This window comes from Saimiri boliviensis, chromosome 15 (assembly GCF_048565385.1).
Source record: "Saimiri boliviensis isolate mSaiBol1 chromosome 15, mSaiBol1.pri, whole genome shotgun sequence".
NCBI lineage: Eukaryota > Metazoa > Chordata > Mammalia > Primates > Cebidae > Saimiri > Saimiri boliviensis.
In genome coordinates, this window is record NC_133463.1 from 44339732 (window position 1) to 44363572 (window position 23841).

General features: G+C 38.3%; 2 long non-coding RNA genes across 3 annotated transcripts in view; one reads left to right on the forward strand and one right to left on the reverse strand.

Moving 5' to 3' along the window:
* LOC141581460 (uncharacterized) overlaps positions 1 to 22359 on the reverse strand; it is a 66895-nt gene extending 44536 nt beyond the window's left edge. Inside the window, exons 1-3 of one of the 2 annotated variants that reach the window (XR_012514104.1) lie at positions 22125 to 22359; positions 18572 to 18656; positions 17237 to 17375 (exon numbers count right to left, since the gene is read on the reverse strand). This is a non-coding gene — a long non-coding RNA (uncharacterized LOC141581460). Of the gene's footprint in view, positions 1 to 1309; positions 17376 to 18571; positions 18657 to 22124 lie in introns of those variants that run through there. The other variant, XR_012514103.1, reaches the window with a different exon arrangement.
* Positions 679 to 16065, forward strand: LOC141581461 (uncharacterized). Its single transcript, XR_012514105.1, has 4 exons — positions 679 to 1158; positions 10200 to 10358; positions 10631 to 10692; positions 15963 to 16065. It is a non-coding gene; the product is annotated as an uncharacterized LOC141581461 (long non-coding RNA).
* Positions 22360 to 23841: the final 1482 nt, after the last annotated feature.

Genomic DNA, 23841 nt, shown 5'->3' on the forward strand with positions numbered 1-23841 from the left:
TCTGTAGTGATTTAGAATAGAAAGCGGCACAACCTGCATTATTTTCCTTGCCACTGTTCCACATTGTGATAATGCTTAACTGATTAAATTATACTTTCTATACAGCATTTTATTAGTAAGAGTGGGAATTGCTGTATTTCTCTTAAAACTGAACTTATTTTATATGTCCCAGAAATATCTTAAATGCTGTTCCTAAGGGCCAAGTACACAATGGTGCTTCTCTAACAGCACCAACATAGCATGTCTGTCCAAAGAGCACTACATTTAGCCATTATGATTTATCTGACTCTAAAATACTGACAATATTACGAATTTTTTTTATTTTTATGAGTGTCTCCTCCCTCCATAAGTTGCTCACCACTGGAAGTCAGAAAGCAAGCTCAATGCTTCATTCAAAAATGTTTTCTGAATATCAGTTCATGAAGGATCTGTTAAAAATTTTGAAGCAAGAATGCATGGGGCAGAGTTCTGAGTTGCAAACAGCAGAAATGCTCTCTGGTCAAATTAAAAAGGAAAGGAAAACAATATATTGAAAAGCTATTGGGTGGCACACAGATTTATCTGCAAGTCAGAGATCCAGGCTCAGAAAATAGCCAGGAACAAAGGGCAGCTGGATCATGATATAAAACTGGTTGGGCAAGAGACTGAAGCTCTACATCTGACCTCTGGACACTGGAACTACCACCACGGCTACCTCCAGCACAGTGCTCTGGAGGCCACTCCTGACACTATTACCTTGGAGACTGGATATTGCTGCCACTTTTTGCTTTGGATTCTAATTCTGTAGCAGGCATATCTGATTGGGCTATCACAGGTTGTGCACCTCAGCTGCAAGAGGCTGAGAAAACAGTGGCAATTCTTTTTTACCTTCAAAAACAAGAGGCAAAATAGGTCAATCAGGGAATGAAGTTGAGATGCTAGACAACAAAAATAGTTTTCTAAAAATATATATATATTCACTACAATGTATTATGATCATTTTGCAGGTTAGAAAGATCACTATAACACCAATATTGAGAATAATTAGAGAAAAAATTGGAGTTTCAGTTTGAAGTGGCATGCAAGACATTATGAAGCAAAGGGGATGGAGAGGAAACAATGGATTCGAGAGTGCATGTAATGACAGAATTGACAGAATCCGGAGACCATTTGCCGTTGGTAAGTAAAGGAGGGCTGTCAATAATTGCTGTTAGATTTCTGGCCTGGGAGACCATGTGAATTTAAACAGAAAATTCCGCAAAAAAAGTTAGCGTCATGTCGAGTATAAAGTGTCTGCGGCTGTTTAAATGTAGCCATAAAATCTTTGCAGTTTTTCAAAGAAAAACTGCAAAAAAAAAAAAAAAAAAAAAAAAAAAAAAAAAAAAAGGCCGGGCGCGGTGGCTCAAGCCTGTAATCCCAGCACTTTGGGAGGCCGAGGCGGGTGGATCACGAGGTCAAGAGATCGAGACCATCCTGGTCAACATGGTGAAACCCCGTCTCTACTAAAAATACAAAAAATTAGCTAGGCGTGGTGGCGCGTGCCTGTAATCCCAGCTACGCAGGAGGCTGAGGCAGGAGAATTGCTTGAACCCAGGAGGCGGAGGTTGCGGTGAGCAGAGATCGCGCCATTGCACTCCAGCCTGGGTAACAAGAGCGAAACTCCGTCTCAAAAAAAAAAAAAAAAAAAGATTCTTGATATAATTTGGATATTTATCCCTGCTCAAATCCAGTGTTGGAGGTGGGACCTAGTGGGAAGTGTTTAAGTCTTAGGGGATGATGCCTCATGACTTGGTGCTGTCCTCACAATATTGAGTGAGTTCTTATAAGACTTGGTTGTTTAAAAGTGTCACCTCCCACCCCATCTCACTCCTGCTTTGGTCATGTGATGTACCTGCTTCCACTTTACACTCCGCCATGAGTAAAATCTCCCTGAGGCCTTCCCAGAAGCTGAGCAGATGCTGGCACCATGCTTGTATAGCCTGAAAAACCACAAACCAAGAAAACCTCTTTCCTTTATAAATTACCTAGCCTCAGGAATTCCTTTATAGCAATGAAATAATGGCCTAAAACAGAAAATTTGTACTGAGGAGTGGGCCATTACTATAAAGATGCCTGAAAATGTGGAAGCAACTTTGTAACTGGGTAACAGGGAAAGGTTGAAAGAGTTTAGAAGACTCCGAAGAAGACAAGAGGTGAGAGAAAGTTTAGAATTTCTTAGAGACTGGCTAAATGGTTATGACCAAAATTCTGATAGTGACAAAGACAATAAAGGCCAGGCTACCAAGGTCTCAGATGAAAAAGAGGAATTTATTGGGAACAGGAGCAAAGATCACCCATGCTATATGTTAGTAAAGAGCGTGGCTGTATTCTGCCCATGTGCATGAGAGCTGTGGAAGTTGAAACTTAAGAGTGATGATTTAGGGTACCTGATGGAAAAAATGTCTAAGTGAAAGTGTTCAAGATTTAGCCTGGCTGCTTCCAACAACCTATGCTCACATATGGAAGAAAAGAAATGACTTAAAGTTGGCATTTATATTTAAACAGGAAACAGAGCATAAAAGTTTGGAAAATTTGTAGCCTTATAGGATCTGGTTGCTTTAAAGTGTATCACCTCCCCACCACCTTGCTCCTGCTCTGGCCATGTGAGATGCCTGCATCCCTCCTTCTGCTTCACCTTCTGCCATGAGTAAAAGCTCTCTGAGTCATCCCCAGAAGCTGAGCAGATGCCAGCATCATACTTGTAAAGCCTACAAAACCATGACCAATTAAACCTCTTTCCTTTATAAATTACACAGCCTCAGATATCCCTTTATAGCAAAGCAAGAATGGCCCAAAACTAATCTGCTTCCCCACTCCATGAAATGTAGCAGGTCTCATGGTAGAAGTGATCTGTGTTTGGCAAGTCTCAGCCACAAGTGGTCTTGCAGGTTCCACTCTTATCCTCTTTGAACATTGTGATCACCAAATGAAGAATTTCAAAATAGCCTGGACAAGGACCACATAGACAGAAAGAGGTTCAGCCATTCCAACCTTCAGAGCTGAGGACTAAGATATGAAACCTACTAACTTCCTATAGCCTCCTGAGTGAACCAAGGTGAAGCAAGCAGAAGAACCACCCAACTGAGCCCCACCAAATTGCAGAGCAAATAAATAATTGAAATTATTTATTTCAAATTCAAGAGCAAAGAAATAATTGTTTAAAATATTGCATTTTGAAATTGCTTATTGTACGGCAATAGAGAAATTATATATTGCTGATAGAATGTCCTGGAGGAGATGTCCATTTGAGAGTTAGAAATGAGTCTGGAGCAAATGAGAGATAATATGACCATCACAATGTCATGCACTGCATGAGAGTATCCCACATAAGGTCATATTGTTTCAGTCATAGGCAAAGGTGATAATTTAAACCAGCACCTAAGACATGAAAAAGAAATTAGTGAAGGAAATTGCAAAGGAGCTTCCATTGATGAATTAAGCAAGTCTATTAAATAACTAGGAAGTCATGGATGACCATGGTCAAAATTATTAGTGTTTTTTAAAGAACTGGTGTAAATGCCAGATAATATGAATGGAGATGGGTTTAGAAAGTAAAGAAAAATAAACAGTAAGTCATTATATCTGTTTGAAAATAGTTTTATATGACAAAAAGCAAAATATAGGGTAGAAGTTGGGATTTTTTTCAAAAGATGAAAAACATATCAGCATGTTGACAAAGTGACATGAAACTTAAAAGAGATGATGTAATGTCCCTGAAAAAAACAGTAGGGGAAGAAATTAGGCATCCTCATGTAAAAGGATCAGCATTTTTCAGGAGGAAGAGCTGTACCTTTACGGACCCTGGAATAATGAATAGAAGGACAAGTACCAGAAAAGTTGATTTGCCGAAGATGGGCCAATATTTGGGAATGGGAAGGTTCAATCTACAGTAAACTCATTGCCAGGTAGGAGCAGGAGAGGGAAGTAATTTTTGCCTAAGCTCATCCATTTTCTCTGAAAAGTTAGAGATCGTTTACCTTCCAACCATAGGAATATATGAAAAGCTAGGAGATCCGAGGAGAGTGGCAAATATTGAAAAAAATAGGACAGAGTGTCTGTAATACAATATGGCCACAAATTCTGTCAGTCCTTCTTAGCAAACAGACTTCTGAAGTTATTTCCCCAACTCTTGAAATCAAGTTTGTTTTATGTGTGCTTTGACCAATAGCACGTGGCAGATATAAATGTGACTGGCTAGCCAAATGTTCTGGATTCAGAGTCTTCCTCTGACATTTTATTAGTTTTATGACCTTTTAAAAGTACGTGTGTTCCTCCACTCATTCAGCATCCACTTGTTGAATAGCAAACTCTCCTTTGAGCCAGGGAGCATGCAAAGTATTAGATACATACAGTAAAAGGAAAAACATAGCAATACGATCACCACTTTTATGAAGTTTATAGTCCTTAGAAATCACATATGCAGTGTCTCAATTGTCATGTTTGAAAAATATGACTAAAAATTGTAACAATTATACTGACAATAGCTAACACTTGCTGAGTATAAACTATATGTGTGACACCATTCTTAGCCCTTACCTGTATTATGTCATTCCATTTTCCAAACAGCAGTAAGAGGTAGGTACTATTATTTTTCCAATTTTAGAGATGGGAAAACTAATATCAAGAGGTTAAGAGGCTAGAAATAAATACCTTAGTCTGGCTTTTTGGAAAGCAGAGTCTTCTCTAAAGGCTTTTGTGCAAATATTAATACTTTATTGGAAAGTGTGACATAGAGAAGGAGGATGAGGGATAGAAAAAAGAAAACAGAGGAGAGAGAGTCAACACAAAATGCCTTATCAAGTTATACATGGCTACAGGCACCACCAATTGACACATAATTGTTCAATGAAAATGATACTGTCACCCTACGGATTTGAGGTGACATCTTTCTTCTATGCTAAATTCCCTTTTTAATGTTAGACCTATTTATGACCTATTTAATCCCATTGATGTCTTTTTATTCAGGTATCACATTATTTTTATTTATCCTTTTTATTTATTTTTTTATTTATTATAGTTTAAGTTCTGGGATACATGTGCAGAACATGCAGGTTTGTTATGAAAGTATGTATGTGCCATGGTGATTTGCTGCACCCATCAACCCGTCATCTACATCAGATATTTCTCCTAACTCTAAAGCTACCCTAGCCTCTATCCCCTGACAGGAACTGGTGTGTGATGTTCCCCTCCCTGTGTCCATGTGTTCTCATTGTTCAACCCCTACTTATGAGTGAGAACATGTGGTGAGAACATTGGTTTTCTGTTCCTGTGTTAGTTTGCTGAGAATGATGATTTCCAGCTCCATCCATATCCCTGCAAAGGACATGAACTAATTCTTTTTATGGCTGCATAGTATTCCATGTTGTATATGTGCCACATTTTTTTGTACCTAGTCTATCATTGATGGGCATTTGGGTTGGTTCCAAGTCTATTGCTATTGTGAATAGTGCGGCAGTAAACATACATGTACATGTGTCTTTATTGTAGAGTGATTTATACTTCTTTAGATATATACCCAGTAATGGGATTGCTGGGTCAAATGGTATCTCTGGCTCTAGATCCTTGAGGAATCACCACACTGTCTTTTACAATGGTTGACTAATTTAGACTCCCACCAACAGTGCAAAAGCATTCCTATTTCCCAATATCCTCACCAGTATCTGTTGTTTCCTGACATTTTCATGATTGCCATTCTAACTGGCATGAGATGGTATCTCACTGTAGTTTTGATTTGCATTTCTCCAATGACCAGTGATGATGAGCTTTTTTCATGTTTTTGTTGGCCACATAAATGTCTTCTTTTAAGAAGTGTCTGTTCATATCCTTTGCTCACTTTTTTATCGAGTTTTTTTTTTCTTGTAAATTTGTTCAAATTCCCTATAGATTCTGGATATTAGCCCTTTGTCAGATGGATAGATTGCAAAAATTTTCTCCCATTCTGTTGGTTGCCTGTTCACTCCGATGACAGGTTTTTTTGTTTGTTTGTTTGCTTTCTAGATGCTCTTTAGTTTAATTAGTTCCACTTGTCAATTTGAGCTTTTGTTGCCATTGTTTTTGGTGTTTTAGTCATTATGTCTTTGCCCATGCCTACGTCCTGAATGGTATTGCCAATGTTTTCATCTAGGATTTTTATGAGTTTTGGTCTTGCATTTAAGACTTTAATCCATTTTGAGTTAATTTTTGTATAGGGTGTGAGGAAGGGGTCCAGTTTCAGTTTTCTGCTTATAGCTAGCCAGTTTTCCCAACACCACTTATTAAATAGGGAATTCTTTCCCAATTGCTTGTTTTCTTCAAGTCTGTCAAAGATTAGATGATTGTAGATGTGTGGTGTTATTTCTGAGGCCTCTGTTCGGTTCCATTGGTCCATACATCTGTTTTTGTATCAGTATCATGCTGTTTTAGTTACTATGGCCTTGTAGTATAGTTTGAAGTCAGGTAGCGTGATGCCTTCAGCTTTGTTCTTTTTGCTTAGGATTGTCTTGGCTATGCTGGCTTTTTCTGATTCCAAATGAAATTTAAAGTAGCTTATTCTAATTCTGTGAAGAAAGTCAATGGTAGCTTGACGGGAATAGCCTTGAATCTACAAATTACTTTGGGCAATATGGCCATTTTCACAATATTGATTCTTCCTATCCATGATCATGGAATGTTTTTCCATTTGTTTGTGTCTTATTTCCTTATTGGTAGTTTGTAGTTCTCTTTGAAGAGGTCCTCCATATCCCTTGTAAGTTGTATTTCTAAGTATTTTAGTCTTTTTGTAGCAATTGTTAATAAGAGTTCACACATGATTTGGCTCTCTGTCTTTTTTTGATGTATAGGAATGCTTGTGATTTTTGCATATTGATTTCGTATCCTGAGACTTTGCTGAAATTGCTTATCAACTTAAGGAGTTTTTGGGCTGAGACGATGGGGTTTTCTAAATATACAATTATGTCATCTGCAAACAGAGACAATTTGACTTCCTCTCCTCCTATTTGAATACCTTTTATTTCTTTCTCTTGCCGGATTGCCCTGGCCAGAACTTCCAATACTATGTTGAATAGGAGTGGTGAGAGAGGGCATCCTTGTCTTGTGCCTGTTTTCAAATGGAATACTTCCCGCTTTTGCCCATTCACTTTGATACTGGCTGTGGGTTTGTCATAAATAGCTCTTATTATTTTGAGATATGCTTGATTAATACCTAGTTTATTGAGTGTTTTTAGCATAAAGGGTGTTGAATTTTATCAAAGGCCTTTTCTGCATCTATTGAGATAATCATGTGATTTTGTCATTGGTTTTGTTTATGTAATGAATTACATTTATTGATTTGCATATGTTGAACCAGACTTGCATCCCAGAGATAAAGCCAACTTGATCATGGTGGATAAGCTTTTCGATGTGCTGCTGGATTCAGTTTGCCAGTATTTTATTGAGGATTTTCACATCGATATTTATTAAGGATATTGGCCTGAAATTTCCTTTTTTTTGTTGTGTCTCTGTCAGGTTTTGGTATCAGGATGATGCTGGCCTAATAAAATAAGTTGGAGAGGAGTCCCTCTTTTTCTATTGTTTGGAATAGTTTCAGAAAGGATAGTACTAGATTCTCTTTGTACCTCTGGTAGAATTTGGCTGTGAATGTGTCTGGGCCTGAGCTTTTTTGGTTGTTAGGCTATTAATTACTGCCTCAATTTCAAAACTTATTGGTCTATTCAGAACTCTTCCTGGTTTAGTCTTGGGAGGGTGTATGTGTCCAGGAATTTATCCATTTCTTCTAGATTTTCTGTTTTATTTATAGTATTGTCTGATGGCAGTTTGTATTTCTGTGGGATCAGTGGTGATCACCCCTTTATCATTTTTTTATTGTCTTCTGATTCTTCTCTTTTTTCTTCTTTAATAGTCTGGCCAGCAATCTATCTATTTTGTTAATCTTTTCAAAAAACCAGCTTCTGGATTCATTGATCTTTTTTGAAGGGTTTTTTTTTTTTTTAATGTCTCTATTGCCTTCAGTTCTGTTCCGATCTTAGTTATTTCTTGTCTTCTGCTAGCTTTTGAATTTGTTTGCTCTTGCTTCTCTAGTTCCTCTAATTTTGATGTTAGGGTGTTAATTTTAGATCTTTCCCACTTTCTTATGTGAGTATTCAGTGCCATAAATTTCCCTCTAAACTGCTTTGGCTGCTTCCCAGAGATTCTGGTACACTGTGTCTTTGTCCTCATTGGAGTTAAAGAACATCATTATTTCTGCCTTAATTTTGTTATTTACCCAGTAGTCATTCAAGAGCAGGTTGTTCAGTTTCCATGTAGCTGTGTGGTTTTGAGTGAGTTTCTTAATCCTGAGTTCTAATTTGATTGCACTGTGGTCTGAGAGACCATTATGATTTCTGTTCTTTTGCATCTGCTGAGGAGTACATTACTTCCAATTATGTGGTCAATTTTATAATAAGCGCTATACAGTGCTGAGAAAAATATATATTCTGTTGATTTGGGGTGGAGAGTCCTGTAGATGTGTGTTAGGTACGCTTGGTCCAGAGCTGAGTCCAAGTCCTGAATATCCTTGTTAATTTTCTGTCTCATTGATCTAAGATTAACAGTGGGGTGTTAAAGTCTCCCACTATTATTGTGTGGGAGTCTCTCGCTGTACGTCCCTAAGAACTTGCTTGATGAATCTGGGTGCTATATTAGGTGCATATATATCTAGGATGGTTAGCTCTTTAAAGTCTGTTTTATCAGAGACTAGGATTGCAACCCTCCACCCCTTCTTTTTTTTTTTTTTCTTTCCATTTGCTTGGTAAATTTTCCTCCATCTTTTTATTTTGAGCATATATTTGTCTTTGTATGTGAGATGGGCCTCCTGGATACAGCACACTGATGGATCTTGACTCTTCATCCAACTTGACAGTCTGTGTCTTTTAATTGGAGCATTTAGCCCATTCACATTTAAGGTTAATGTTGTTATGTGTAGATTTTATCCTGTTATTATGATGATAGCTGATTATTTTGCACATTAGTTGATGAAGTTTCTTCATAGTGTCAATAATCTTTACATTTTGGTATGTTTTTGCAGTGGCTGGTACCAGTTTTTCCTTTCCATATTTAGTGCTTCCTTTAGGAGCTCTTGTAAGGCAGGCCTGGTGGTGACAAAATCCCTCAACATTTGCTGGTATGGAAAGGATGTTATTTCTCCTTTGCTTATGAAGTTTAGTTTTGCTATATATGAAAATCTGGGTTGAAAATTCTTTTCTTTAAGAATGTTGAATATTGGCCCCCACTCTCTTCTGGCTTGCAGGGTTTCTGCAGAGAGATCCACCGTTAGCTGATGGTCTTCCCTTTGGGGATTACCTTACCTTTCTCTCTGACTGCCCTTAACATTTTTTACTTTATTTCAACCTTGGTGAATCTGATGATTATGTGTCTTGGGGTTATTCTTCTCAAGGAGTATCTTAATTTTGTTCTCTGTATTTCCTGAATTTGAATGTTGGCCTGTCTTGCTATGTTGGGGAAGTTCTCCTGGATAATATTCTGAAGTGTGTTCTCCAATTTGGTTCCATTCTCTTCATCACTTTCAGAAAAAAAAAATCAAATGTAAGGTTTTTTTCTTTTCACATAGTCTCATATTTCTTGGTGGCTTTGCTCATTTCTTTTCACTCTTTACTCTTTTTCTCTAATCTTGGCTTCTTGCATTATTTCATTGAGTTGATCTTCAATCTCTGATATCCTCTCTTCTGTTTGACTGATTCACATATTGATAGTTGTGTGTGCCTCATGAAGTTCTCGTGCTGTGTTTTTCAGCTCCATAGATCATTTATGTTCTTCTCTAAACTGGCTATTCTACTTAGTAGTTCCTGGAACCTTTTATCAAGTTTCTTAGCTTCTTTGCATTGAGTTAGAACATACTCCTTTAGCTCAGAGGAGTTCATTATTACCCACCTTCTGAAGTCTACTTTTGTCAATTTGTAAAACTCATTCTTTGTCCAGTATTGTTCCCTTGCTGGCAAGGAGTTGTGATCCTTTGGAGGAGAAGCAGCATTCTTGTTTTTGGAATTTTCAGCATTTTTGCACTGGTATTTCCTCATGTTCTACCTTTGATCGTTGAGACTGATGACCTTTGGATGGGGTTTTTGTGTGGGCGGCCTTTTTGTTGATGTTGATGTTATTGCTTTCTGCTTGTTAGTTTTCCTTCTAACAGTCAGGCCTCTCTTCCGCAGGTCTGCTGGAGTTTGCTGGAGTTCCATTCTGGAAAGTTTTTGCCTGGGTATCACCAGTGGAGGCTGCAGAACAGCAAAGATTGGTGCCTACTCATTCCTCTGGAAGCTTCGTCCCAGAGAGGCACCCACCAGATGCTAGCCAGAGCTCTACTGTATGAGGTGTCTGTCAACCCCTGCTGGGAGATATCTCAGTTCTGTTTCAATCTTAGTTATTTCTTGTCTTTTGCTAGTTTTTGAATTTGTTCCATCTGAGGAAGCAGTCTGTCCCTTACCTCAAGTGCTGTGCTGGGAGATCCACTGGTCTCTTCAGAGCCCATGGGCAGGAATGTTTAAGTTTGCAGTAGCTGTACCCACAGCCGTCCCTTCCCCAAGGTGCTCTCTCCCAGGGAGATGGGAGTTTGATCTATGAGCCCATAATGTCTTTCTTTCAGAGATGCCCTGCCCAGAGAGGAGGAATCTAGAGAGGAAGTCTGACTACAGCTGCTTCGCTGAGGTGGGTTCTACCCTGCACGAACTTCCCTGAAACTTTTTTTATACTGTAAGGGGAAAATTGCCTACGCAAGCCTCAGTAATGACAGGTGCCCCTCCTCCCACCAAGCTTGAGCACCCCAGGTCAACTTCAGACTGCTGTGCTGGCAGTGAGAATTTGAAGCCAGTGAATCTTAGCTTGCTAGGCTCTGTGGTGGTGCCCACTTTGCTCCCTGACTTCAGTCTTCTTTCCAGGGGAGTGAATGGTTCTGTCTTGCTGGCCTTCCAGGCACCAGTGGGATATGAAAAAAACCTCCTGCAGCTAGCTCAGTGTCTGCCCAAACAGCTGCTCAGTTTTGTGCTTGAAACCCAGGACCCTGGAGGTATAGGCATGCAGGGGAATCTCCTGATCTGTGGGTTGCAAAGACCATGGGAAAAGCATAGTATCTAGGCCAGATAGCACCATCCCTCATGGCACAGTCCTTCACGGCTTTCCTTGGCTAGGGGAGGGAGCTCCCCAACCCTTTGCCCTTCCCAGGTGAGGTGACACCCCATCCTGCTTCTGTTTGCCCTTTGTGGACTGCATCCACTGTCTAACCAGTCCCTGTGAGATGATGAGCCAGATACCTCAGTTGTAAATGCAGAAATCACCCACCTTCCGCGTTGGTCTCACTGGGAGCTGCAGACCAGAGCTGAGATTTAAATTGTGTTTAAATGTGTAAAGAAAATACTTCTCTTTATGACTGCTTTTCCGGACTTTTCTTGGCTATGTTTTCTTTTTCTTTTTTCATTTGAACTTTAGTATTAGATTGTCTTTGATTACAAAATAAAAATGCTGTTGCTGTTTTTATTGAATCAAATCTTTATGATGTTGACTTTTCTTATTTAAGATATGATATACCTTCCTATTTATTTATCTTATTTTGTGTTTTTTGGTAGCATCTTAAAATGTTCTTTATATAAATCATGCCCATCTCTGACACTTATTCCTAAGCACTTTATCTTCCTTCTTGAATTGTTAATAGTCTTTTCTTCTCTTTTGTCATATATATGTATATAATTGACTTCTGTAGATTGCAAACCCACAAACTTACTAAGTTCTCTGATTTTGGTTGGTTTCTTTGATTTTTTATCATGAAATCTGACCTACATCTATATTGAATCAGAGCTTTGCTAGATTTAATATGCCTTGAAGTAAAGAGCTACAAAAATCCTTTGCATTTGATAAATGATGCTTTTTGAACACAGGTCACATCTTCTATAAAAGCATTATTTCATCTTGGTTTTGGGATATGAAGCAATGTTATGGTTGATGTTGATCTGTTTGCTTTTCTTCAATGTTTAAAACAATATCCAGCTGTTAGTCTTTTATTATTATCAAGTAATCCATGAAAGTCTTGTGAGAGTATTTGCTGTAATTTTGTACTTTATCAAAAGAGGAAATATGTGGTTTTTATTGCTAAAAGAAATAAGTTTCAATTATTCTGGAATATGTCTTCTCTCTTACCATGAATCATTCAATTGATTACCCACATGGGCCTCACACTAGACCAAGTACTTCTTTAGCAGCATAGTATCATAAGTACCAGCTATTGGGAGCTAAGGATATGAACACTGAAGAAAAGCTGGAAAGATCAAGGACTATCAATGATCCAAGCTAAGGCAGGTAGGCAAATTGATGTTAGCATGCATCTATATGTCATAATAGTCAGAAGCCAAGCAAGTAGACAATAACTGGTAGGTGAAGTTGGTGGTGGGGGGTGATATTTAGTAGAGCATGAAAAAAATTAATGGTAAAATACTAAATGGAAATATTATATGTAACTCATGAAAGACCAAACACAAATTGTCCAACAATAAAAGAAAAAGCTACAGTAAATATGCTAGGCTATATACAGCTATTAAAATTATGTCTGATTATTAAGTAGAAACATTGAAAAGTATTTACAAAATGATTCTAAGTGAATAAAAAATCATAATAACTACATATTCAGTATTTATTATTTCTAATTTAGAAATCAACTGTAAAGGCAAAACAATGGAGACGGCAAAAATATCAGTTGCTGCCACAGAGATCAGAAGGGAGTGAAACACAGAGAATTTTAAGAGCAGAGGCACTACTCTGTATGAGGTACCCATGCATCACTTAACAACAGAGATACATTCTGAGCAATGTGCCATTAGGCAATTTCATTGTTGTGCAAACATCACAGAATGTACTTCCACCAATCTCGATGCTGTAGCCTACACATACAGCCTATTGTTCCTCCTTTACAAACCTAGGCAGCATATTACTACTCTGAATATTATAGGCAATTGTAATACAATGGTAAATACATGTGTATCTGAACATATCTAAACATTGAAAAGATACAGTAAAGTTACAGTATTATAATCTTATGGGACCATTCTTGTATATGCAGTCTATGGTTGGCTGAGATGTTGTTTATGCAACAAATATGATTGTACCATAATGTTGGATGTATGTCAATATACATTTATCGAAACCCATAAAATGTACAGCACCAAGGGTGAACCCTAATGTAAACTATTGACTTAGGATGATAGTGATGTATCGATGAAGTTTCATTAATTGTAATGGATTGTAGCATTCTAGAAGGCAATGTTGATCATGGAGGAGGCTATACATATCTCAGGGCAGGAGGTATATGGGAAGTCTATACCTTCCACTCAATTCTTCTATGATCTTAAATCTGCTCTAAAGAATACAGATTTTATTTTTAAAAGCTTAACTACATGTGGATAAATTTTTTAAAATAATATGAAGAAATAACAGAGAGATGGCATTATGTTGTGATTTAGAAAATAGACTTTTTGTTGATTTACCAAAAAAAAAAAAATTTATTCTATTATCAAGATATGAGCTTAAGAGAATGGGAAAAGTGATGACAACAAGAATACCTGATAACTAAGGCTGGCATTTGCTTTAATCAAGCAATGGTATATACCTCCCATTGTTATCATTATAAGAGGTAATATTTGCATATTATTTCCTGTATGCCAAGTCCTTAAAACAAAAATTAGTCCTCACCTATGATTAAAATCCACTTGTATATATCTTTTTTTTCATTCCTGTCTGAAGTGAATAAAATGAAAGTATGCCACTGCATATGGAGAAAACAAGAGAATAGCAAAATAAAGGCATTTTTCTGCTGCTCACTATATAAGGATACAAGAGAAATATATGAGGTGACTCCTGCCCTCAAGGCCTTAGAACTTAGCTGAGGGAAATTGTACCTGAAATAATTGGCAATAAAGGATATTGTTTTCTGTTGCATCGAAGTGCAATACAATATTTTAAAAAGAGAACAAATACATAAAAACAACTCCACCAGTGTTCCTCAACAGAAATGTTGTTAGACTTTGTGACATTTTTTCAATTGTGCAGAACTGTCTCATGCATTGCAAGACTGCTTACATTCCTGGCCCCTATCCTTTAAATGCCAGGTGTTCCCAGCCACTGTGTCAAATAAAAATGAATTTAATTTCAAATGCCCCTCACATTTATTTACAAATTAAGACTCTTTAGACCAAGCATTTTTAAACTGTAATATTCCAAAAAACCTTAGGTGTTTGGTGCATTTTGTTCAACTTATCGATATTAAAAACCATAGTAAAAATAATAGTGATAACATATGTATCCAAAACCCTTAGACATCTTTGACTTTTCTCTTCTCTCATCTTCCACATCAGATCAATCAACACTGTCCTGAGTACGTTTAAAACCACACTCATAGTCCAACCACTTCTGTCTACCATACCACATTGTGCATACCCACATCATCTCTTACCTGGATTATTGCAGTAGCTTCTTGTTGTGGACTGAATGTCTATGTCTACCCAAAATTTATACATGAAGCCCTAACCCTCAATGTGCTGGTATTTGGAGATGAAGCCTTTGGGAGGGGATTAGAGTTAGATGAGGTCATGAGGGTAGAGCCCTGGTACCATGGATTAATGTCCTTATTACAAGACTCACAAGACAGCACTCTCTCCCAACCCCCCCTCCTCTTTCCTCCCCCCACCCATGCACACCCATCAAGGGAAGGCCATATGAACACATGGCAAGATGGTGGCTACCCACAAGCTAAGAGACGAGGCCTCCCAATGAAGCTTACCTCACTGGTACTTTCATCTTGTACTTCACAGCCTCCAAAACCATAAGAAACAAATGTCTGTTGTTCGAGACAGCCAGCCTGTAATATTTTGTTTTGGCAGCCAGAGCTAACTAGTACCCCTCCCAACTAGTTGCTAGATGTCCCCTAACCTTGTTCAGCCCACTCTCATGGGCTGATGTAATCTGATTTGCATTTTCACCAGGATCACTTTCAGCCCGGTGAGAGTGATCCTGGTGAAAATGCAAATCAGATTGCATCATTTTCTCCTCAGAACACATCCATGACTTCTTCTTTCTTCATGAGCATTACAAAAAAGGGTTTTACATAACCCTTATGACTTGAGACTTGGGCCCTGTGAACTTTTTGGCATGGCCTTTTAGCACCTTCCCCACCCACCTCATCCACGGGCTTGCTTGTCTTCCAGTGTGCCAGGTCCACTCTCTCTGCAGGGCCTTTGCACAGTCTGTTCAATCTCTGGAGAGCTCCTCCTCCCTCACTCCCTTGATCATGAAATTTTTTACTCAGATGTCCATGGTCACCTTAGCTACTACTGCCAATGCCCTTTCATGCCACACATCCACTTCCTACCTCCTTCCTTTAATTTACTTTTCCCCTTGTCTTGTGCTGCTTTTTTTTCTTTCCATAGCACATTATATATCTTACTGATTTATCTTGTTTGTTGCTAGCTCATGCCCCCATGAGAATATCACCTCCATCAGGACAGGGGTTTTCTTTTCCATGTTGTTCATTGCTGTTTTCCAGTATCTGAAAAAGTGTTCCTCACTATTTTTTTTATTATTGCTCCCCTAAGACTTTTTCAGACATCTTCTTTCCTAATCACCCCCCATGAAATTTTAATGCCACAGATAGGCTGTATATATGTTTACATTTGGAGGGCCACATACCATTTCAATATATAACATTTTTCACCCTCAATAACTAATATTTTCTCCCTTGGCATATTGAAGGTACATGATTTAGAATAAGGCCTTGGATGTAGCACATAGTAAATAACTATATGTTGAATAAATGAATGATTTAAATAATATATGTACATCAAATTTATCACTAAATACCATTGACATATTAAATTATGCACTATAAAATAATTTTATGCAAATTTCAGAAAGTTTTTCCTATTGTTTCTGTTTCACAGAAAATTCCGAGATTGAGAATGGGCATGGTGGCTCACACACGTAATCCCAACATTTTGGGAGACCGAGGCAGGAGGATCACCTGAGGTCAGGAGTTCAAGACCAGCTTGGTCGACATGGTGAAACCCCATCTCTGCAAAAAAATAAAAGTTAGCTGGATGGGCATGGTTGCCCATGTCTGTAATCCCAGCTACTCAGGAGGCTGAAGCAGAAGAATCACTTGAACCCAGGAGGTGGAGGTTGCAGTGAGCCAAGATCCAGCCTGGGCGACAGAGTGAAACTCCGTCTCAAAAAAAGAAAATTCTGAGATTAAAAGGGGAGCTGCTAAAAATTGTTAATATTTATAACTTTTTGACTCTATGAATCATAGTTTTTTTTAAATACTAAGTAACCATAATAAAATATGACATAAATTGCATGTTAAGGCTAAATATAAGACTACTATACTTATCCATACACCTTGATTTCCAACTTTTTCTTAATTGAAACATTAAGTCTCACTAGCTTGGTAGTTAAACTCTGTAAATTCAAATTTATATTTATAAGATTTTTCATGAGCACATTACTTAAAACTTTAAAAAGCATTGTATTCAATTGCCTGCTCCCAGAGACAAGAGGGACTATGATTATCTGTTTTTATAGTTCCCCTGCCTTGTTGAGTACCTGACACGTAGTGTGCACGTAATAAAGACTGTTTGAATTGACATAGGCTGACTCTATTCAGGAGAAGTTTATGAAGAAGCTAGAACTTGAATAAAAGCTAAAAACATATACTGAATTTACACAGAGGAAACATTTCTTATTTGAAAGAGCATCAAGAGGAAAGACTGTCAGTTGTACATTTGGGAACACAGAGAAGTCAACTTGGGTATATACAAGAAATTCAATTATGAAAAGCCTTGAAAACATGTCCGAGGAGTTTGGACTAAAAGCAAAAAGAAATCATTATAGGAATTTATGAAGTAGAGTTAAATCACAAAAGTTGTCTTTTAGGAAAAGTCACCCGGCAACAGTATGAAAGGTGAATAAGGAGGAGGAGAGAATGAGAGGATGTAGATCAGTTAGGAGGTCACCAGTGACTGGATATGAATTAAAGAGATGAGCCTTGTCATAGGGAAGAGTGCAGAGACTGAGGCTACTTTCAGAGGACAAGGTAGACCCTTTTTCTCATTAAGAGCCTTGGGCTGAAAGTAACGCAAATGAGATTAAACAAGAAAAAATATTGGGTCCTACTGCTGGATATCCAAAGGCAGTGTCCTTTCAGAGACAGGTTTACCCCAGTTTTCTTCCAGCTCCATTTCTCCAATATTCATTTGACTCAGTGCTTCTCCATTTGTCAGCCATTGTCAGCCTCATGCTCCAGGTAGCATGAACCTGGTGACCTCAGTTCCATCGCATCCACACATGAACATATCCTGAGAAAAAGCAAGAGAAAAGAGACGAGAGAGAATTACTCCTGAAAGCTCTTTCAGAACAGCAAGGAATAACTTCCCTAGAATCACTAACAAATCTTTTCTTGAATCTCAGGGACATTAGCTGGTTTGCATGCCAATTGCTAAACCAATGTGGCATGAGGAAAGGAGATTCTCCTTGGACCATCCAAATGCCTTCTAGGGCTTGGGAGACAGTTTGATTTCTGAGCCACATGGGCTGCCTAGGGGAGGATTTGGATATAGTACCAAAACTGGACTTTCTTTAAGAGAAGAGGAAACAGGTAAGGGATGCTGGATGTACAACCAACAATGCCATGAAAAAGAGAACAGAGTTTAAGATGAGTCCTGGTTTCTAGCTATTCGGTAGTATGACAGGTAAGAAAGACCAGTTTGAGAGTCAGAGATAAATTTAACTCCATTTTTAGAGAAAGCATATTAAACTGCAAAATGCTACTCAAAGATACTGTTGCTTCCTTGTTAGTAATTGGATAGTCAGTGGAGAATGGCCCTGAGCCCTTAGGGATATCTTCAGAGCTGGAAACAGAAATTTAGATGTTATCCATATAGAAGTGAATGAGCTCCCCAGAGAGTGGTTATAGGAAAAGGACCCATGATGAGTCTTATCCTCAGATTGGAGGAAGGAGGAAAAACAGATGTTAGGAGTTTAAGGAAAACAAAGAGCTGTCAGAGAGAGATCGAAGGAATTGTATATGTGATGTAATCATGTAAATTGAAAGGAAAAAATAATTCATGATGAAGATATCAAATGTTACCTAAATATTATAAAGAAAGAGAGCTGACAAAGCCAAGTTTGGGCTTTAAGGGAACAAGATGTATGTAAGAAAGTCATTAAAAGGTTCATGAAAGATTTCCAAACAGCAGCAGACTGAAATGAAATTCCTAGCATAAATCTGCAATAGGCCAGGTGAATTGAGTCCTTTTCACAATCCAATATGCCTCCTGCATAGAAAAAAAAAAAAAGAATGATCTGATCATTAAAGATATATAGTGGGTTTGGAAAAAGATAAAGAGAATTTAAAGTCATGATAAAGCAATATTAAATCATTGAGTATGGAATTTACACTGTAGAGGGAATCTCAGCCAAAAGATGAGAATGGACAAAAACTCAGCCTTTGGTTCTGTTTCGTTGGATTCGCAATAAAATGTAGCGGACTTACTAGCTTTGTGTCTTGGTTTGAGCTCCCTTGAAAGCACAGCTTGAACTAAGAGCTTGGGTACTGGTAGTTTATTAGAGAGGCAAGCCTAGGAAAAAGAATATGAGGAGTAAGACAGGGAAGTGATAAAAACTGATAAAGTGGCCGGGCACGGTGACTAAGACCTATAATCCCAGCACTTTGGGAGGCTGAGGCAGGTGGATCACGAGGTCAAGTGATCGAGACCATCCTAGTCAACATGGTGAAACCCCGTCTCTACTAAAAATACAAAAATTAGCTGGGCATGGTGGCGTGTGCCTGTAGTCACGGCTACTCGAGAGGCTGAGGCAGGAGAATTGCTTGAACCCAGGAGACAGAGGTTGCGGTGAGCCGAGATCGTGCCATTGTACTCCAGCCTGGGTAACAAGAGCAAAACTCCGTCTCAAAAAAAAAAAAAGAAAGAAAAAAAAAAACCGATAAAGTGTGTTACTGATTTCAGCCAACTATTGCAGACAGTTGAAAGTCTGCAATGTAGTTGCTGGAATCCCACCTCAAGCTCATGTGATGATGTCTCTGCTTCTCTGCCACAAAGCTTGCTTTAAAGCTCAGTAACAACACAGACTGAAATTGCTGAGGTGTTAACAACTCTAGGCAACCCTCAACCAGTGGGAGAAGGCATGGTGAATAAGGGTCTGCTGTACCAGCCAGTTACCACTACAGGCAACTGAGACTCAGTCCCTCTGGAGACACACAGAGCAATTGTGGAAAATGCCTACAGAGTGGTCCCATCAAATAACAGGGAGGTTGAACCTTGGTTGAAGTTTCCCCCAGCACAATCCCACGTTGCACATACACAGGTGTTTCAGAGAAAGCCCTAAGGCAGAAAAGCAAAGAGCAACTACCACATGGGCTTGAAGTGAGACACTAGTAATTGCATGTGACTGTCACCACAGCTGTCCATCACAGCTGTCCACCACAGCTGCTCAGAAATCAGTAGCCCAAGAAGTTGTGACATGGACATCACACACAGCTGCTACACCAAGGTTTCTCCACCACAACACTATCGACATTTAGGCTCAGTAATTCTTTGTTGTGGGGGCTGGCATGTGCATTGCAGGATGTTAAGCAGCACCCCTGGACTTTTCCTATTACATGCCAGCTGCCCCTTGCCCAGTTGTGGCAATGAAAAATGTTTCTAGACATTGTCCAGCGTCCCTAGGGAGGCAAAAATCATACCCAGTTCAGAACCACTGGGCAACACCGTGTAACCTCGTGCAAGTTGCTTCACTTCTCTAAATCTGTTTCTTTTTTCTTTCTTCTTCTTTTTTTTTTTTTTTTTTTTTTTTTTTTTTTTTTTTTTGACAGGGAGACTCACTCTGTTGTCCCGGCTGGAGTATGGTGGCACCATCTCAGCTCACTGTAAACTCTGCCTCCTGGGTTCAAGTGATTCTTCTGCCTCAGCTTCCTGCATATCTGGGATTACAGACTTGCACCACCACACCCAGCTAATTTTTGTATTTTTAGTAGAGACAAGATTTTGTCATGTTGGTCAGGCTGTTCTCAAACTCCTGACGTCACGTGATCTGCTCTCCTTGTCCTCCCCAAATGCTGGGATTACAGGTGCGAGCCACCGTGCCCAGTCCTCTCCATTTGTTTCTTATGATAAAATGAGGATGATAATACTACTGACCTCAAAGGTTTTGGAAGGTGATTCAATGAAGTGGTGAAGATTAAGCAGTTATCGGAGCAAATGGACACTTAGCACATAGTATGTGTTTAATAATAAGATAATAGTAATGGCAGTACTATAAAAAACAGTGATATATTTTTATGGCTAGAATGAATTCAAGGTTTAATTTCCTCTTATTTGATTAAAATAATAAAATAAGGTACTCATTAAAAATAAAAATAAGGTACTTATTCCTAATATCTATTTCAGCAAATGAATCAAAGGCAGAATCTCAATGTGGATAAATCAAAGTGAAAAAGTTTGACATCAGTCACTTTTCATCTTCTTTCATTACCAACACCAATTAATGCTCTTAAGTTAAACATGACCACGTATCATTTTGTTGTAGCTAAGTGAACTCAAAGTGTGAAGGAGATAAAAAGAACTCTACTTAAAAAGTGAATAGAAAATTTGAATGCTATGTATTTCAGAATAATATTGCAGAGTTTACACCTGAGTATTTTATAAAATACAGATTTAAAACATACTTCGGTAAAACTTTTTTTTGCATAGTCTGCAATCTCAGACTTAAAGACATGAATATTTTAGGTTTATTAGCATAAATTGAATACCAGCATGCAAACACTGAAATGAATTTAAGGAAATTGTTAATGATTCATTGCATAGAGTAATTAGATTTTTGTATGATTGGAATAAATGCATTAGCAAAAACAATTATGCACTGATATAGTGAAAAACCACTCAGGAAAAAAGTCAGTGGTGTAATAAAAAGGACATTTTTGCAGGGCTCCTCCTGTACTTTCTTGACTGAATCATGAACAGCTGTTGCCATCTGCCAGGGTGAGCCCTTGGCAGAAAGGCATGACAAACCTCTGCCAAACCCTGGTCTGTTGAGAGTGTCTAACCCAGAGCTCTCAGAGACCTAGTATTCTTAAGAGACAGTGAGTGAATCTCCAGTGAAACTGGCTTATGTCATTCTTAAGGGACTGTAGGGGAAAAGCAAACAAGATAAGCAGAAAAAGCACATTTGTGAAGAATTGCCTTTGTGGCTCTGCTTCTGTTACTTTAAATCTTTTAGCGGGTATACACTTTTGCTCACAATGGAATCACTGTTCAAACTTACTACATGGTGTTGTAACTACTGCTTAATGTGCGTTAAACTGCTAATGCAAGTGCCAAGACATTGTCATCTCTGTATCCCCAAGACCCAGCACAGAGCAGGCACTCAGTGAGTAAAGGAATGAATAAAAGAATTGGTCCAGGCTGGGTTTGGTGGCTCATGCCTGTAATCCCAGCACTTTGGGAGGCCGAGGCAGGTGGATCACCTGGGGTCAGGAGTTCAAGACCAGCCTGACCAACATGGTGAAATCCCTGTCTCTACTAAAAATACAAAAATTAGCCAGGTTCAGTGGCTCACACCTGTGTTCCCAGCTACTTGTGAGGTTGAACCAGGCAGGCGGAGGTTGCAGTGAGCCAAGACCTTGCCACTGCACTCCAGCCTGAGCGATGGAAGCAGACTCTGTCTCAAAAAATAATAAAAATAACAAAATATATATATATACATACACATACATATACATATATACACGGTATATATGTGTATTTTATATATGCGTACATATACACAAATATTTTATATATATGTTTATGTATGTGCATGTATACATGTATTAAATATACACATGTATGTGTATATGTATATATGTGTGTGTGTATATGTGTGTATATATATACATACATATATATGTCCGTATATGTATGTGTATATATATACACACACACACATACATATACGGACATATATATACATATACACACAAATACACACACACACACACACACACACACACACACACACACACACATATATATATAGGTCCAGCTCACCATGATTGCTGTACCAGGCTCCAAGATCAGTTGCAAATTTCAAATATCAATCTCAGCCTTCGCAGGGGTATCTTAAGTACTGTACTTCAGAACCACTGAAACTTCTTATCATATCTCAGCCTTCCTAGAATAGACACAGTCTGAAGTGGCAGGAAATGGGGCAATGAGAGCCATGTGACATAGGCCACATCTACATCCTTGAAGAAAATAAGTTAGGCAATCTTCTAGATCATTGAGACAGAAAAGATGTTTGCCAGGAAATGCCAGACAACTCAGGCAAAGTGCCTTTTTTTTCCTGCTTGAATTAATAGTATAATTGCCTCAGTTCTCCATTTTTCTATTTTTGTTCAGACATAGCTTCAGATCAAATAATTTGCAGCAAGAAGTCCCAGGGGAATAAAAGAAAAGGAGCCCAGAGACAAAGAAGGAACCTTCCAAACTAGTTCAACTGTGTCACAGAACAGCCTGAATGCATCCAGGTGGCAGTGTGGAAATTAGGAAGCGAAACTGGATCTACACAAATGATGAGGAAATGTTTATTTGAATTTCACAAATAAGAGCATTAGTATTTTCACAATGCAAAGCATTTGATTTTACCTTAATGTATCGTATTTCAAATGCAGGTCCTTGTAGATCAATTGCTTCTATTTTTTTTCTGTGGATGTTGACTGCAAAGAGGCTTTTCTGTAAGAATTCAATCTAGAAAAGCTTAAAAGAAATAGTGGTGAAGAAGAAATGGTTTTAAAAACTAAACTTAATAATAATACTGTCTCCTATGGAGTGATTTTTGAATAATAATTTAAAAAATCAAATTAAGCACAGTAGAGTCTCACATGGATCTCTGAAGCCCTGGCTCTGAGATCATGCTAGAGGTGGAATCATATAGGAATAAGCATGTTTTGGGGCTCTCATTATCGTGCGCTGTTATATTTCACTCAAGACAATTTATCTGCTCTTGCCCTAGCCATCTTTGTAGCTTCAAGTTTCAGACTATGAGTGATCACAACAGAGTTCTTAAGTCTAACAGAAAAGTAAGGAGGGACCTTATAAATTAAAATGCAATTAGATGTAAGAACACTTTGTAAACTGCTAAACACCATGCAAATCTGTTGTTATGGTACAGAAGGCTCATTGGAGCCTTTTGTTTTTCCTTGTAACAAAATAATGTGACTAATTGGGAAGATAAACCTCATTAAATCTTTTAACCTGATTTTCCTTTCTAATTATTAGAAGCTTATATGTTGTCTGAGAGTAAATTTCTTTTCTGAAACTAGAAAGTAGCCTCTCCCTGCTTTGACTGGATTTCACAGGGCCCACTGTGATACATCACCTCTGGAACTGTTTGATTCAAAGGAAGATAGGATTAGTCTACCTGCATTACAGGAATTCACCATGGAAACCACAGAAGAGGAAAAAATGAGGAAGAGAAAAGCAAATCAAAATCACCACGACTATTGAACACAGGTAGTTGAAATTACAGTAAGGGTTCCCCTGCTTACTTGGAATTCCATTCCTGAGCCTTGAAAAGAACTCACAGACTTTGAGTAAGACTTGGGGCATACAATGAAATTACTTTTATCTTAAGCTAAATGACCCGCCCGATAATTTTATTTCCCTTCAGAATTAATTTTTTGCAGGTATAACAGTTTAAAGGCAATTAGTAAAATTGATATAAACTTAAACATAAAATGGTAAATTCTCACACATTAAAAATATT